This window comes from Thamnophis elegans, chromosome 1 (assembly GCF_009769535.1).
Source record: "Thamnophis elegans isolate rThaEle1 chromosome 1, rThaEle1.pri, whole genome shotgun sequence".
In the NCBI taxonomy this organism is placed as follows: Eukaryota; Metazoa; Chordata; class Lepidosauria; order Squamata; family Colubridae; genus Thamnophis; species Thamnophis elegans.
Window position 1 is genome coordinate 147,923,245 of NC_045541.1, and position 15,012 is coordinate 147,938,256.

General features: G+C 39.7%; 1 protein-coding gene across 1 annotated transcript in view; it reads left to right on the plus strand.

The window, feature by feature from the left end:
* Positions 1–2,045: 2,045 nt before the first annotated feature.
* The window catches only part of TRAF3 (TNF receptor associated factor 3), an 84,368-nt gene continuing 71,401 nt past the window's right edge, over positions 2,046–15,012 (plus strand). The window contains exons 1-2 of the mRNA XM_032234718.1: positions 2,046–2,414; positions 3,780–3,834. The gene's annotated coding sequence lies outside the window, so the exon portion shown is untranslated. The remainder of the gene's footprint in view (positions 2,415–3,779; positions 3,835–15,012) is intronic.

Here is a 15,012-nt window from a genome sequence, read left to right on the forward strand (position 1 = left end):
CACTTGAACAATTGCCAAGACAGTGAGGTTTTTCAGGGCTCTGAGGCTGGTAGAAGTAATAACATTTATTGGTTGGACTTGGAATCACACTGCTTTATGAGGGATTAAAGGAGTGGAAACACTGATGCTGTAGAAGTGGCTCTAATTCGCATGAGAGGTTCTTTCTTCTTGACAGGCTTTGCCATGGCTGCCAATCTCTAACATCACATTCAATTGTATGATCAACATGGATTGTGTTGGATAAGAATCTCAATTGCACCAGATTATCCAGATGTGGCAAAAATCTGGTAAGAAGAGACAACTTCTCAAAGGGATAAACTAGGATCCAGTTATCTGCTGGCTTTTTCAGCTGGAGAAGGGGTTTGTCATAGCCTAAATATGAGCATTTCTTCAAAATGATTTAAGTGTTTATTCTTTTTTTATAGAGATTTCAGAATAAAGAGCTACAACCATAAAGCAGCTTTTATGTGGGTCTAATAACTTTCAAACTTACCAGTTTAATGCTATTTCTCTAATCTCTAATATCACCCAAACCATGCAAATGACATTTTCTAAATATGCACTACTAGAATAACCTTAAGATAAAAAAATAGTGTTTCTATGAATTAGGTTATAATGGCAAATAGATAATATTTGCTAAGAGTGAATATGAATATGTGTATGTTGCTTCTGTTGGATGGGTTTTGATAGCTCCCATAAATCTTGGGTTTTCTTGCTACCTGAAGTTGTGTTTTACATGTTGTTTATTCTTATTCTTCACATTGTTTTGACCCTTGACTTTGGAGTGAAATGAGCTTACTTTCTTGAATTGGTTATTTGGCCTTGTGATTTCCCTTCATTTTCACTTGTCGTGTTGTTTCTTTTCCTTCTTCATTCTCTGCTTCTCTAGTGATTTCACAGAAGGCTGATTGAAAACTTCTTTACATGAGAAGTATGTTTTTGGGTAGCAGAGGTAGTTGCTTGACTGTACCTAAAGCGGCCTTCCCCAATTTGATACCCTCATCAGTGCCATCCCAACACATCTGGAAGGCACCATGTTAAGAAAAGATTTATAGGGAGCCAGCCTTCAATTTCTTTTGCCCGTTTCCCTGTGTATTTCGTTTTAGAAATATTGCACCTCATAATTACAAACACCGAATCGGGTGTTTCATGCATTTTTTAAAAAAATGTTGTGAACTGTCCTGTACATAAAATGATCGGAGTTGTGCAAGCCAAGATGTTCCCAGTGACATGGAACAGAAAGTTGGACTTTGAAGCAGGATAGGAAGAGTATTGATACTTTTGAAGTGTGATGTGGGAGAATGCCTTTATGACTTTAAAAAAAAACATTAAATATTTGTGGAAATTCTTAATTTGTAACTTGCATTAAAATGCTTTTAATGAATTATTCTGTTTTAAAACTGTGTCAGATACATTTCAGCACCAGTGAAATGGAGGGGGTACTGATCTTCTCCATAAATGTTTTAAAACTCACTTTTACGAACTAATTACGAATGCCATCATGCCTACTGTGAAAATCATAAAGGACCCTTATTACAAAGGAAAAGAACGATAGGTGGACAAAAACGATTTAAGCAAATGCTCAGGGATTGCTCTTTTCCCTCCACACCAACTGTGGAAAATGCAAGTTTTAATTCCCTATGTATGAACTTTATGAGGGAAGTCAGCGCTCGCCACAGATACGGGACTTATAAGTGGAAGGAAAGGACAGCGCTCAGCCCATGCTCAGAGAGAAAGACTTCATTTAATCATTTCACCACACAAACAAGTGCTAGAATTCCAGCGGGACTCCCGATATAAATGAAACCCCAATTACGCACGAATGAAACAGCGCCACCTCTGTCCCTTCTTCCTCGGAACTACGGCTAGGGGGGGGTCGGTCGTTCCGTTTTCCTCCTGAATGAAATGTGTGCGGAAATAGCGCCCCCGCCCCATGCCCTCCCCATTTTTCCCTCTTTTCCGTCAGGCAGGACAGCCAACCAGCCCGCGGCTGGCGAATGAGCGGGGCGGGGACTGAGCTCCGCTGAGGCCCGACCCTCGTTCAACCCGCCTCGCCAGTGCCGAGAAGCCAGTCTGGAGGCGCGCTTGGTGGCGGCGGCGGCGGCGGGGTGCTGGTTGTAGAAAGAGCCCGGCAGAGCGCGCGAGAGAGAGAGCGAGCGGGCGAGCGCGAGCAAAGAAAGAACGCGGCGGGGATTTCCAGAGTGGGCTCGAGGGCGGGAGAGGAAGTGCCGGGCGGGCGGGGGAAAGGAAAAAAAAAAAAAGAACCAGCCGGGGCAGCGCACCAGGGACTTTCCAGCCGAGGCAAGGCAAAGACTACGTTTGGCTGAACTGCTGCAAGGACAGCAGTGGTCGGTAGTGCTGGCGTCCGCGGTTCTTTTTGCCCCCCCCTCTCCCTTCTTTTCCTCAGGCGCAGAGTAAGTAGTAGGGGAAGAACCGAAGAAGGTTGGCCGGCTGTTGCTCGCTTCCAGGCAGAGGCGGAATCCGGAGCTAGTGGGGAGGAGGAGGGAGCCTTTCCCAAAGCCGAGGCAGAGCGGGTCGGTCTCTCCCTTTCCCTGCTGCTTTGCTAAGCTGGAAGGGGAAGCCGTCGTGTGCAACGGCCGGAGGTCCCCCCTTTGGAAGAGCCCACAGGGCGTGGGGGGCTGCCCGAACCGTGGACCTGCTGTGGGGAAGGGGCTGGCGCCGCGATTAGTTTGGAGAGGTCCGCCGCTGCTCAGTTATAAGCGCGTGTCTGGAGTGGTGGGAGCTCGCCTAGAACTGGGTAGGGGGCTGCATGTTCCGCTCCCCCGAGCTGTTGCTTTTCTCTCTCTCTCTCTCTCTCTCTCGCCTCTTTTTGTTTTTTCCCCAATTAAGGCAGCCGCCCGGAAAGAAGGCTGCTGCTTGGGGACTATGCGGGGAGTCTGTTGATGCTGCTGCTGCTGCTGCCCGGAGGCATTCGCATTCAGCCTCCATGCGCCTCAAAACTGCCTCTCCGAGGTAGATTCGTTCTGCTGCTCTTGCTGCTGCTGCTGTTGCCGCCGCCAAGAATCACTACTGGCTGCTTTGCTCGCACATTCATCACCCTTCAAGCTGTTGCTGCTATTGTTGCTCCTCTCCCTCCTCCTCCTCTTCTTCCCTCCTGCTCCTGCTTCTCCTCCTCCCACTATATTCGCTTTGGAAGAAGAGAGAGGTGGCGTGTCTGGCTGCTTTAAGAGACGCGGTGTGCCTTTCTTTTCTTTCCTTTCTTGAAGCTTGTTGCGAGGCCGAAACCTCTAGTCACGTTTTAGGATCGGATCAGCAGGACGCGGGGTCTGATAGCTGCCGGCGGGGAAGAAAAGCATGCCGGGTTTTTTTTCTCCTTCGGCAGCTGCACTATAAAGGTGTCTGCCTACATGCATTGATGTGTGTGAATGCAGAACGCTCTCTTAATTCCTGGCTCCCTCCATATGCAGTCGATGTGGGCGGACCGAAGGGTTTTTCAAGGGGCAAAGCGTCTGCCTTGGTAAAAACGGGGGTGGGGGGGGGAATGCTGCTTTTAATTCACTTGTGGCAAACTCTCGATGTACGTACCAACTTTGTATCTTCCCCGAACACTTGTTTTGCTTGATCACTTTGCAGTCCAGTCACTGAAGGATGCTCAGGCAGCTGCATTTTGAATTTGTATCAGAGGTGGTAGGCATGCAGGATTAAGGACTGTTGCAGGTGCAGCTGAAGAGGAGGGAGGACACTAGTAAAAGATGTGGGATGAATGAAATGCAATGGAGATTTTTTTATTGTGTGCCTTTTTTGCTTTTGTTTTATAGGGATAGCTTTATAGCAAGTGCAGAAGAAGGAGCAGTTAAAAGATACAACATGAAGGTATTACGGGGGTTGGGTTACAAATTGTTTTCTGTTGTCACCCCAGTAGTACTTTAAACGTGCCTCTATTTTAAGAAATAGAAAAGCTGGAATTATACACGATTACGTCATTTTATAGTGCCGTGGAGAATTTGCTTAAAAGTTTATACTGAGTCATGCCTCTGCAGATAAATTTTACTGATTCTTAAAGCTGATTGTAAGGCTTTTTATTGGTTTGTCTGTTTTAAATGAGGAAGGGAAGTTGGCAACAGATCAGTTTGTAAAATGTATATTAGGAAAAGATAAGATTTAATTTAAGAAAATCATAGTTGCATTTGTCAGTCTAGTCATGTCTACACAGTGTTTTTACTAAGATGTTGCTGAAATATTCAGATGTCATTGTCAATAGCATGGGTTTCTGTCCTTTCAGTCATCTAAACGTATTTTGGAAAGCTTTGTTCTTTATATTATGTTGTGCTAGAAAATTAAACATATGGATTGTAGGACCATGTTGGTTTATATGTGCTGACAATGGGAGGAGTAGCCCTCAAGCTAGTAAGGATGAATGTTCAGTATTTTGATCAAAGATTGTAAAAAAGGATGAATGTTACAGATTTTATCGGTAAATGTAATATTTTTTAGAGCTCAATTCTCCCAGTTTTTGAACTCGATGACTAAACATGTCTCTGAGATCAGGACTGCACCAGTAGTACTGTATGCTTAAGGCATGTCTGTGGAGAGAAGCAGTCTGCTGTAACCTATGCAATTGAATGCTATAATGTGAATGACTTTGACTTTTTAATTGATCTCTATATAGGCTATTTAGAAAAATGCATTATTACAATTGTTAACGGGCTGCATGTAGTAAATAAATTATAACATTCTGACATTTTTAGTCCATATACTATCTTGTTTTTCTTTTTTTCATCTTTCCATTCTAATTTGCTGAAGGCTAATGGTTGGTTTTGAAACTGCATGTATTTGGTTATCTAAAATAATAAAAGATAGATTTATGAAACCATATTCGGGTTTAAAATATTTGGGAAGCAAAAGCTGGATTTTAGTGTTTGTAGCAAAGATGTTCCATGTATGAAAGAATTGTTTTTACTATATATTGGAAGTGAGATTGTAGGATCATTTTGGGAAACTGCTTTTATTAGCACGGAATGGAAAGAGTGTCAGGTTAAACAAATGAAATAATATTTGCATATGTCCTTAAAAGTAAGTTGTGCTGTTATATATATTCCTTATGTGCAATTACAAGGATCTAATCCCAAGTCAATGAAGGTGTTAAGAAAATTGAAAGCCATGCTTTTTCTAGAATCTATAAGAAAGAAATATTTATGACAGTTCGTCACTTAGATTTAGAGGTGAAGAGCAGACAATTTTGACATTCTAAAGAAAACATTAGACTAACTTATTGCATATGTACATTATTTTTGTCTGCAGTGGACATATGCAGCATACCATGAAGCTAAAATCAGGAATTATGACATTTCTCGAAATGTAAAGTATATACTTAAGAACATGACTGACCTGCTGGATCAGACCAAAGTCCTCCCTAATGTGGCATCCTGTTTCCTGTAGTAGCCAAGCAGCTGTCCCTGGGAAGCCTGCAAGCAGGATGTAAGAATCATAACCCGATATTGCTGCTCTCCAGCAACTGGTATTCATGTTCATGCTGCTTTTCATATTAGGGATAATGCGTAGTTATCACAATTGCTGCCCATTGATACCTATGTTCTGCCTATGGTCATTAATAAGCAATAGCTTCCGTGAATTTCCAGTGTTTCAAAGGGTTCAGAGAATGAAGTTTCCATGCTGATAAGGATTCTTAATTCTTGGATTCATGACAGTTCTGCACTAAGATTTCTGCTTTTAAATAACATTTACACATGTATATTTCAAGATGGAAAGAAACTTTATATAATTTGGAGATGATGAAATGAAATAATTGAAGCATGTATGTGATACTGGCTAGCATAATATGCTCTATGGTTGCTCCCCCTCCCTATTTTATTCTGAACTTGGATTCCATTTATAAAATCAATGGAAGTCTACGTAAGAAATAAACAGTTCATTTTATAACTCTCTTCTGAAACTTTTGATACAGTCTTTTCTTAAAATGACTCAGTGGGGTAATACAGCAGGATAGCCATCTAGTTCTCTTTGGACAAGTTTGCTCAGTTTTTCATAAAATAAAAAAAAATAGTTTATATTCTAAATATTCATTTCAAATGAATGGATCAGAAAGATACAAGTAGGCTAGAACAAGATGACGCTTGTCCTCCGGTGGCCATTGAGATCTGGGCAGACTGTTTGGATAAAGAGAAAATGCATGCAGTTCTGTTTTGTGCAGTCATGAGGACTTTCATAAATATCACATTGTCGATATTTAGGGGACACAAAATATGACTGAACCCCCCCCAACTTTCGAGTTACTCTTGTATGAAATAAATTTGGACAGCCCAAAATTTACAGCAGAACTTATTTTTTGTAGTGGAGGAAGCTACATTTTTTGATGTTTGCATTTGCTACTAGCTTTCAATGGCATGGAATAGTGTGTTTGTGTGTGTGCATTCAGAAAGTATTCAGACCACTGTCACTTTTGTTATGCTACAGGCTGATTCTACAGTTGTTGAAAAAAGAAAAAAAACCCTGAAATATCATATTAGCATAATTAGTATTCAGACTCTTTGCAACAACACTTGAAAGTTAGCTCAGATGCCTCCCATTTCTTTTGATTATTGCTGATATGTTTCTACACCTTGATTGAAGTCTACATTTGGTAAATTAAATTGATGGGACATGGTTTGGAAAGGCACATACCTCTGTAGAAGGCCTCACACCTGATAATGCACACTGTAGCAGAGCAAAAGCTATGAGGTTGAAGGAACTGCCTGCAGAGCTTGGAGACAGAATTATTGCAAGGCACAGATCTGGGGAAGGCTACAATAAAATTTCTGCTGCACTGAAGTTTCCTAAGAGCACAGTGGCCTCCATAATTCTCAAATGGAAGAAGTTTGGCATAACCAGGACTCTTCCAAGAACTGGTCACCTGGTCAAACTGAGCAATCGGGGGAGAAGGGCCTTAGTAAGAGAAGTTACCATGGTCTGACTGAATTCCACTCTGACTGTGTAGATAGGACAGAATTCCAGAAGGATAGTCATCACAGCAGTTCTCCACCAATCTGGGCTTTATGGCAGAGTGACTGGATGGAAACCTCCTCAGTGCAAAACACATAAAAGCCCACTTGGAGTTTGCGAAAAAGCACCTGAGGAACTCTCAGACTTTGAGGAACAAGATTTTCTGGTCTGATGAAACCAATATTGAACTGTTTGACCTCTTCTAAACATTATGTCTGGAGGAAACCAGGCACCACTGACCCTATGCCCAATATCATCCCAACAGTGAAGCATGGTGGTGACAGTATGCTATGGGGTTGTTTTTCAGCAGCAGGAACTGGGAATCTGGTCAGGGTTGAAGGAAAACTGAATAAAGTACAGGGATATCCTCAATGAAAACCTGTTCTACAGAGCCTAGGACCTCAGACTGGGTTGAAGGTTCATTTTCCAACATGACAACGATCCTAAGCCAAGACAACACAGGAGTGGCTTAGGGACAACTCTGAATGTCCTAGAGTGGCTCAGCCAGAGCCCTGTCTTGAATCCTATTGAACATCTCTGGAGGGATCTGAAAATGGCTGTCCCCCAATGGTCGCCATCCAACCTGACTGAGCTTGGGAGGATTTGCAAGGAAGAATGGCAGAAAATCTGCCAGTCCAGTAGTAGCCAAAAAGCCTCAAGGCTGTAAATAATTTCATTTATTTCATTTATTAAATTTATAGGCCACCCAATCCCGGAGGTGCTTCAAAAAAGTAGCCAAAGGTTCTTCAAAAAAGTAGCGAATGAAGGGTATGGATACTTCTGCCTATTTTATATTTCAGTTTTTTCTTTTTAATAGATTTACAGATATTTCAAAACTTCTGTTTTTACTTCGTTATTATCGGGTACTGAGTGTAGATTCATAAGAAAAAAAATGGATGTCAACAACTGTAGAATCAGGCTGCAGCATAGCAAAATTGACAAAAGTGAAGGTTTTTTTCTGAAACACACACACACACACACACACACGGACACACACACGTTATCACTGAAGTTCCAGTTAACACTTTTGAATGAATTGGATGGATTTTAACATTTGAACTAAATTATCTGTGGCCCAAAAACTTCATTATGTTATAAAGAAGCAACTTTTAGAATAATTTGTACAATAATTTAGTAAATATTTACTGAAGCAAAAAATAATCACACTAAATTTCCTTTCCCTCATCTTCCTATCCTTCTCTAGCTGCGAAACCAGATCAAATAAAATGCTTCATGGTACTTAAATGTTGTAGGGTCTTCAAAAGAGAAACATTCCACAATTCTAGATATTTCTGGACTACTGTAATGTGTTCTACATGGCGTTGCCCCTGAAGATATCCAGAAGTTTCAGTTGGTTCAGAATGCAGCAGCCTGAACAATTTTGTGCAAGCCTAGATTTGTGCACTTCTTTTGCTGGAGCCTTTACTGGCTGCATGGTTGTCACCTTTAAAGCCCATGTGGCCTTCCTCTGTTTCTTCCCTTTTGTCATTACAGTGGAAAGTCAGGGTATGTTGTGGATGCCATCTATTAAGGAATGTACATCTGGTGAGACCACAAAAAGGGTCTTCTCAGTGGTTGCCTCTTTAGAACATTTCCCTTGAAGTATGATTGGCCCCTACCTTGTTGCCTTTCCAAAAGGGCCTGACAACAGGATTTTCTCAGTGGGTCTGGGAACCATAAATGAAGATGGAGCCAATCAACTGTTGCTGCCGCCATGGGGGAGGGGGGTGTTGTTGGATTTTTATATTGTGCATTTTTAATACAATCTGCCCAGAGTTATCTTTGTGTAAGTTGGATGGCTATATAAATTTGCTAAAGAAACAATAAATAAATTGAAATGAAATGTATTGTTGCTGGTGCAAATATCCTCCCCTGCAGCCTACAAGTGGAGATAGGAATCCAGAATTGGTATGAGCACAATAATTGCAATATGAGCAATAGCATTGTTACTAAATAGATTTTTTTTTTACAAAAGCTAAATATGTAGCAGCTGAAAAATATATTCTCAGTCTAGGAACTGATTCAAAAACACACTAGCTATTCCTCAATGTGAAGATGGAATCTGGATCCAAGTGCAGTGTAGTACTCCAACTCACAGAATCTGATAGAAAAGATGTGCAATGGCAGCATGGAATACATAATAATCCGCCTCTTAAGAGTTGCATAGACTTTAAGGTGAGCCATCCCTGCAACAGAATGGAAAATGCATTTGGGTGCTTTCTGCATACCAATGGCTCTCTTTTATTTATATAAGCAATATTTATATATTCCTTCCAAGCAAATATATGCATACCTATAACTTTTCCAAAAGTATTTGTAAAACATTAAGCTTTAAATTGTTTCTGTTAGGAATATAATCTAACGGTTGGGTTGGCAATATATAAATCATGTAACAATGCTATACCTTTTTCTTTAAATCATACTGTAAAATGTGATTGGTTGCTGTTTTCCTCAATTGGCCATAAGAGAGAGCCAGAATGACTGTTAGCTCTCTGTTTGTTAGATGCTGGGCTGATCTGATCTGGGTGTTTTGGAAGCTGGCTGTTAGAAAGTGCCGTGAGCTATTGTAAGTTTTGCAACTGCTAGCAAACTTTGAGTACTGGACTGTTTGTATGATTATGGACTATGTTATTTGGATTATCCCTTAACTGAAAGACATTGATGACTGACTGTCTTATCCGTGTATGACTTGGACTGTTTGATGGACTCTTGATACCTCTATTTCCACGAAAGTAAAAGCCTATTTAAACTGCAGTGTCTCTGTATGCTGGTTTGTGTGTTCTCCAATACAACTCTCACAATGCTTCTCTGAACGCACTTGCTCTCCCAACGGGGAGCTTACCTAGCAGTTTCCTAAATCCGTAAGCAATTAAACTGAATGGCTGTTTCTTATAAAAGGAAAAACCTCAGAACCACAACAGAAAAGGCTCTTCTTTTATTGATAATTTTATGGTTATGCTACTCTTCCTCTGTTTATATTTCTGACTCATTCAGTGCCTTTTCATACATTTCAAACCGCAAAGGAAGGAGACGGAAAATCTGCAGAATCCATGTTTTCCAAGGAATATCTTCCAAAGATGGCTCTTGCTCTTCATAGATTATTGTTTAGAATTAATAGAGGCAAATCTGTTTTAGAAGTCTTAATTTAGGTAGTCCTTGACTTAAGATCATTTGATGTTCCAGAGGATCTACTTATGTCCAGCTTTGAAATTGCAACAGTCAGGACCTCCGTGGTTATGTGTGACTGTACTTGGGGTACTCGATAACTGGCCCATGATTGTAGTGTCCTGCAATCATGTGATCATGTTTTATGACAGTTTTGCCAAAAATTGGCATTTACTTCTGAATTTTGGCAAAACTATACTCATAGCCAACTATTGGTTTGCTTAATGAATGTGGCATTTGCTTAGTGACAATGGTGATTCACTTAATGATTGCCACAATAAATAAAGTCATAAATTGGGTAGATCATATGACCAATCCATTTTATGAGTTACAACCGTGATGGGCAGGCTCCATTCTGGTTGGAACACAAGAACGATTTGTAAATGCACTCAAGTAAATGGGAATTGCAACATAAATGGGCTATTATACAGCTTACATTTTTAATGTAACAAATTTTTAACGAGGTTACCAGATACAAAGATAAAAACCAATGCAAAGTAAGAAAATACAAACAGTAAAAAATGTGAGGAAAAAACAAACATTTGTAAAGAAAAGAGATATATAAAGAAATGGCTTCTTCAAGAAAGTACAAACCACTTCAATAATTTATCACCTTTTCTGATAACCTCAAAATCATATGTACTTCCCATATCTCATCTCTTATCTATAAACAAAAATCTCACCATTCAGTCCCAATCAGCAAAAATCCATTAAGAATTACCAGAAACAACACACATTTTAACTTTAAATAAACCAACTTTATATTCCTTCCCTTTACTTTTAAGAATCTTTTTAATTCCTTTAAATAGTGTTCCCAAAGATGATTTCTTTTCATTTTCGCTGTCACTTCTCAGAAACTCCTTCATAAGTTTAAAATGTCTCTTTTGTAAATCTAAAATAAAGTTATCCAAGTCACTTTTCTGGTTTGTTATTTATATATTCCTTCTAATTATCAAAACAACTGGTTTCATTTGTAAATTCAGTGTCACATCTTTTTCCATATCATTCTTTTAACTCATTTTAAAATCCACATTCAAAACATCCTCTGAGTTCATTGCTGCTAAATAACATTGGATTCTTCCAAAGTTAGAATACATTGATCCATTCTATATTAATGGGTCACTTCTCTTTTAATTATAATCTTTCAGTTTCTCTAATGTCCAACCTTCAAAGTCCTTTCTTATCCTTTTTTTTGATGAACAGCATTTTCCATGGGAGAATACTTACATTAATTTCAAAACGTTCATACTTCATAAAGGAAGCAAGGAAACCCAGTGTCCTTTTGAAAGTACTAAATCATGGCTTGGGTAAAGATGGCAGATCCTCCAGAGCTTTAAAATGAGCCAATGACCATTGTTTTACTATCTTCTAGATGGAGCACTTGTGGGCAATCCCAGATTCTCCCCTTGAGCAGAGAAAAATTCTGAGGAGCCAGTCTATTTGTCAGCTCCTTGTTCCATCAGTCATTGGCTCTGCTCTTAGTGTAACTTGCTGGGAAATTGATTTAAAATTGAGATTCAGGTGGCAACTAGGAGAAAATTCCAAGCATGGAGTGTTATTTTTGTGCCTTTGAATCAGTGTTGACTCCTGGCAACTGGACTAGTCCCTGAAGTTTTTTTGGCAAGGTTTCACAATCAATCTTGTAATTTGCCATTGTCTCCTTCCAAGCCCTGAGGGAAAATGATTGGCTTAAGGTCACCCATGGTTAAAGGTCACCCAGCTATCTTTGTACCTATGCCAGGCCTAGGATTCATGATCTCACAGTTTCTAGTCTCCTACCTTTGCCATACCAAACTGTCTCTCAGTAATGTAGTGATTTAGCACTATCTCTACTTGTAGAATTCAGACAATCAGGAATAACATACTGTTTTGAATTATCAAGGGCTTTCACTAATTTATTTTTTCAATTTTTGTATTGCTCTTTATCCTAAAATTCAGGATATCATTTTACTTTTGCAAACATGGATTTGCAGAAATCCCAATTTGCTACATATATGAGTAGGCTTTCAATTTGTTTCCAACTTAAAGTTCAGTTCATTGTACCATGCTAGTTTCTGCACTTACCCCTTCTCCCTCCTAATGTGCATAATTAATCACCATTAACTTCAAGCTTTAATTACATATTAATCTTTGGTTGGTGTCACCAAAGTTGCTAGACTAAAATGTGGTTGGCTAATTCGTGACTAATTTTGCAAGTTCAAGCAGTTGAGCTAATAAACCATGATTCAATTAACTATGATTGTAGTGTACAAACACAAGTTTGTCAGCCATTTCCAGTTAATGTGGAAGAGCAATCAGCTCTTGGACATGGCAGTCTTCAATGGCCTATGTTATGTAAGCTACATACAGTGGGGCAAAAAAGTACTTAGTCAGCCACCAATTATGCAAGTTCTCACACTTAAAAAGATGAGAGAGGCCTGCAATTGACATCATATGTAGATCTCAACTATGAGAGACAAAATGAGAAAACAAATCCAGACAATCACATTGTCTGATTTGGACATAATTTTTTTGCAAATTATGGGGGAAAATAAGTATTTGGTCACCTACAAACAAACAAGATTTCTGGCTCTCACAGACCTGTAACTTCTTCTTTAAGAGGCTCCTCTGCCCTCCACTCATTACCTGTATTAATGGCACCTGTTTGAACTTGTTAGCAGTATAAAAGACACCTGTCCACAACCTCAAACAGTCACACTCCAAACTCCACTATAGTGAAGACCAAAGAGCTGTCGAAGGACACCAGAAACAAAATTGTAGACCTGCACCAGGCTGGGAAGACTGAATCTGCAATACGCAAGCAGCTTGGTGTGAAGAAATCAACTGTGGGAGCAATAAGTAGAAAATGGAAGACATACAAGACCACTGATAATCTCCCTCTATCTGGGGCTCCACGCAAGATCTCACCCCATGGGGTCAAAATGATCACAAGAACGGTGAACAAAAATCCCAGAACCACACGGGGGGACCTAGTGAATGACCTGCAGAGAGCTGGGACCAAAGTAACAAAGGCTACCATCAGTAACACACTACGCCCCCAGGGACTCAGATCCTGCAGTGCCAGATGTGTCCCCCTGCTTAAGCCAGTACATGTCCGGGCCTGTCTGAAATTTGCTAGAGAGCATTTGAATGATCCAGAAGAGGATTGGGAGAATGTCATATGGTCAGATGAAACCAAAGTAGAACTGTTTGGTAGAAACACAACTCGTCATGTTTGAAGGAGAGAGAATGCTGAGTTGCATCCAAAGAACACCATACCTACTGTGAAGCATGGAGGTGGCAACATCATGCTTTGGGGCTGTTCCTCTGCAAAGGGACCGGGACGACTTATCCGTGTACAGGAAAGAATGAATGGGGCCATGTATCGTGAGATTTTGAGTGCAAACCTCCTTCCATCAGCAAGGCCATTGAAGACGAAACTTGACTGGGTCTTTCAGCATGACAATGATCCCAAACACACCGCCCGGGCAACGAAGGAGTGGCTTCGTAAGAAGCATTTCAAGGTCCTGGAGTGGCCTAGCCAGTCTCCAGATCTCAACCCCATAGAAAACCTTTGGAGGGAGTTGAAAGTCCGTGTTGCACAGCTACAGCCCCAAAACATCACTGCTCTAGAGGATATCTGCATGTAGGAATGGGCCAACATACCAGCAACAGTGTGTGTCAACCTTGTGAAGACTTACAGAAAACGTTTGACCTCTGTCATTGCCAACAAAGGATATATAACGAAGTATTGAGATGAACTTTTTATATTGGCCAAATACTAATTTCCCACCATAATTTGCAAAAAAATTCTTTCCAAATCAGACAATGTGATTGTCTGGATTTGTTTTCTCATTTTGTCTCTCATAGTTGAGGTCTACCTATGATGTCAATTACAGGCCTCTCTTATCTTTTTAAGTGGGAGAACTTGCACAATTGGTGGCTGACTAAATATTTTATTGCCCCACTGTAGATGTGTACCACCTGTCTCACTTGCATCAGAATTTATTAGTAAAAAAATAATCAAATTAGAAATTGAAATTTGAAAGAAATCTGTCAATAAATAGGGATCTTCCAGAATTACTTATCTATCTATCTATCTATCTATCTATCTATCTATCTATCTATCTATCTATCTATCTATCTATCTTTATCTATCTATCTATCTATCTATCTATCTATCTATCTATCTATCTATTTATATGATTTATACGGCTATCATATCACTATTGTTACTCTGGGCAGCAAACAAATTCAAACAAACAAACAAAAAGAACAATGCAAATAATTCAAAAGAAATGTCAACCATAAACAATATATTGTATAACATGACAGACATTTTAAAAAATCCACTTTACAATCAATAAAAAACCCCATAGCCATAAACAAATCAACCAGCAAGACTCACTTAACATCTTGACCCAAATGCCTAAGGGAGCATGGCTTTATTTGAAGCAATTCTTCCGTAATAATGCATTAAATATGATAAGTTCCAAATTATGCTAATTATGAAAGCTGAAAAAGTATTTTTCTAACACTCCTCTTGCACATAAATTGCTGTGCCTTTTTACCTGAAAGAAACCTTTCCTACAAGATGTTCATAAAGAAATATTAATTATAAGTAAATTATTATGACCATTTAAACTGACATTGACAAATTTTAAACCATCTGGTTAATATAAATCTTTACGTCTGCCATTGATGACCTGCAAATGGAAAAGAGTAAGCAATTAAAAACCAAATTTTTCCGTATTGTCCAGCGCACAATGCATTTTTTTGGTTCCTATGTCATGGACATAATATCCTTGTGTTGAGGCAAGTTAGTTGGCTCCTGGATCTGCAGTAGCATGAGATCAGCAGATTGCTTTTCATTACAGATCTGCAAAATTGCTAGGATTGTTAAAGATT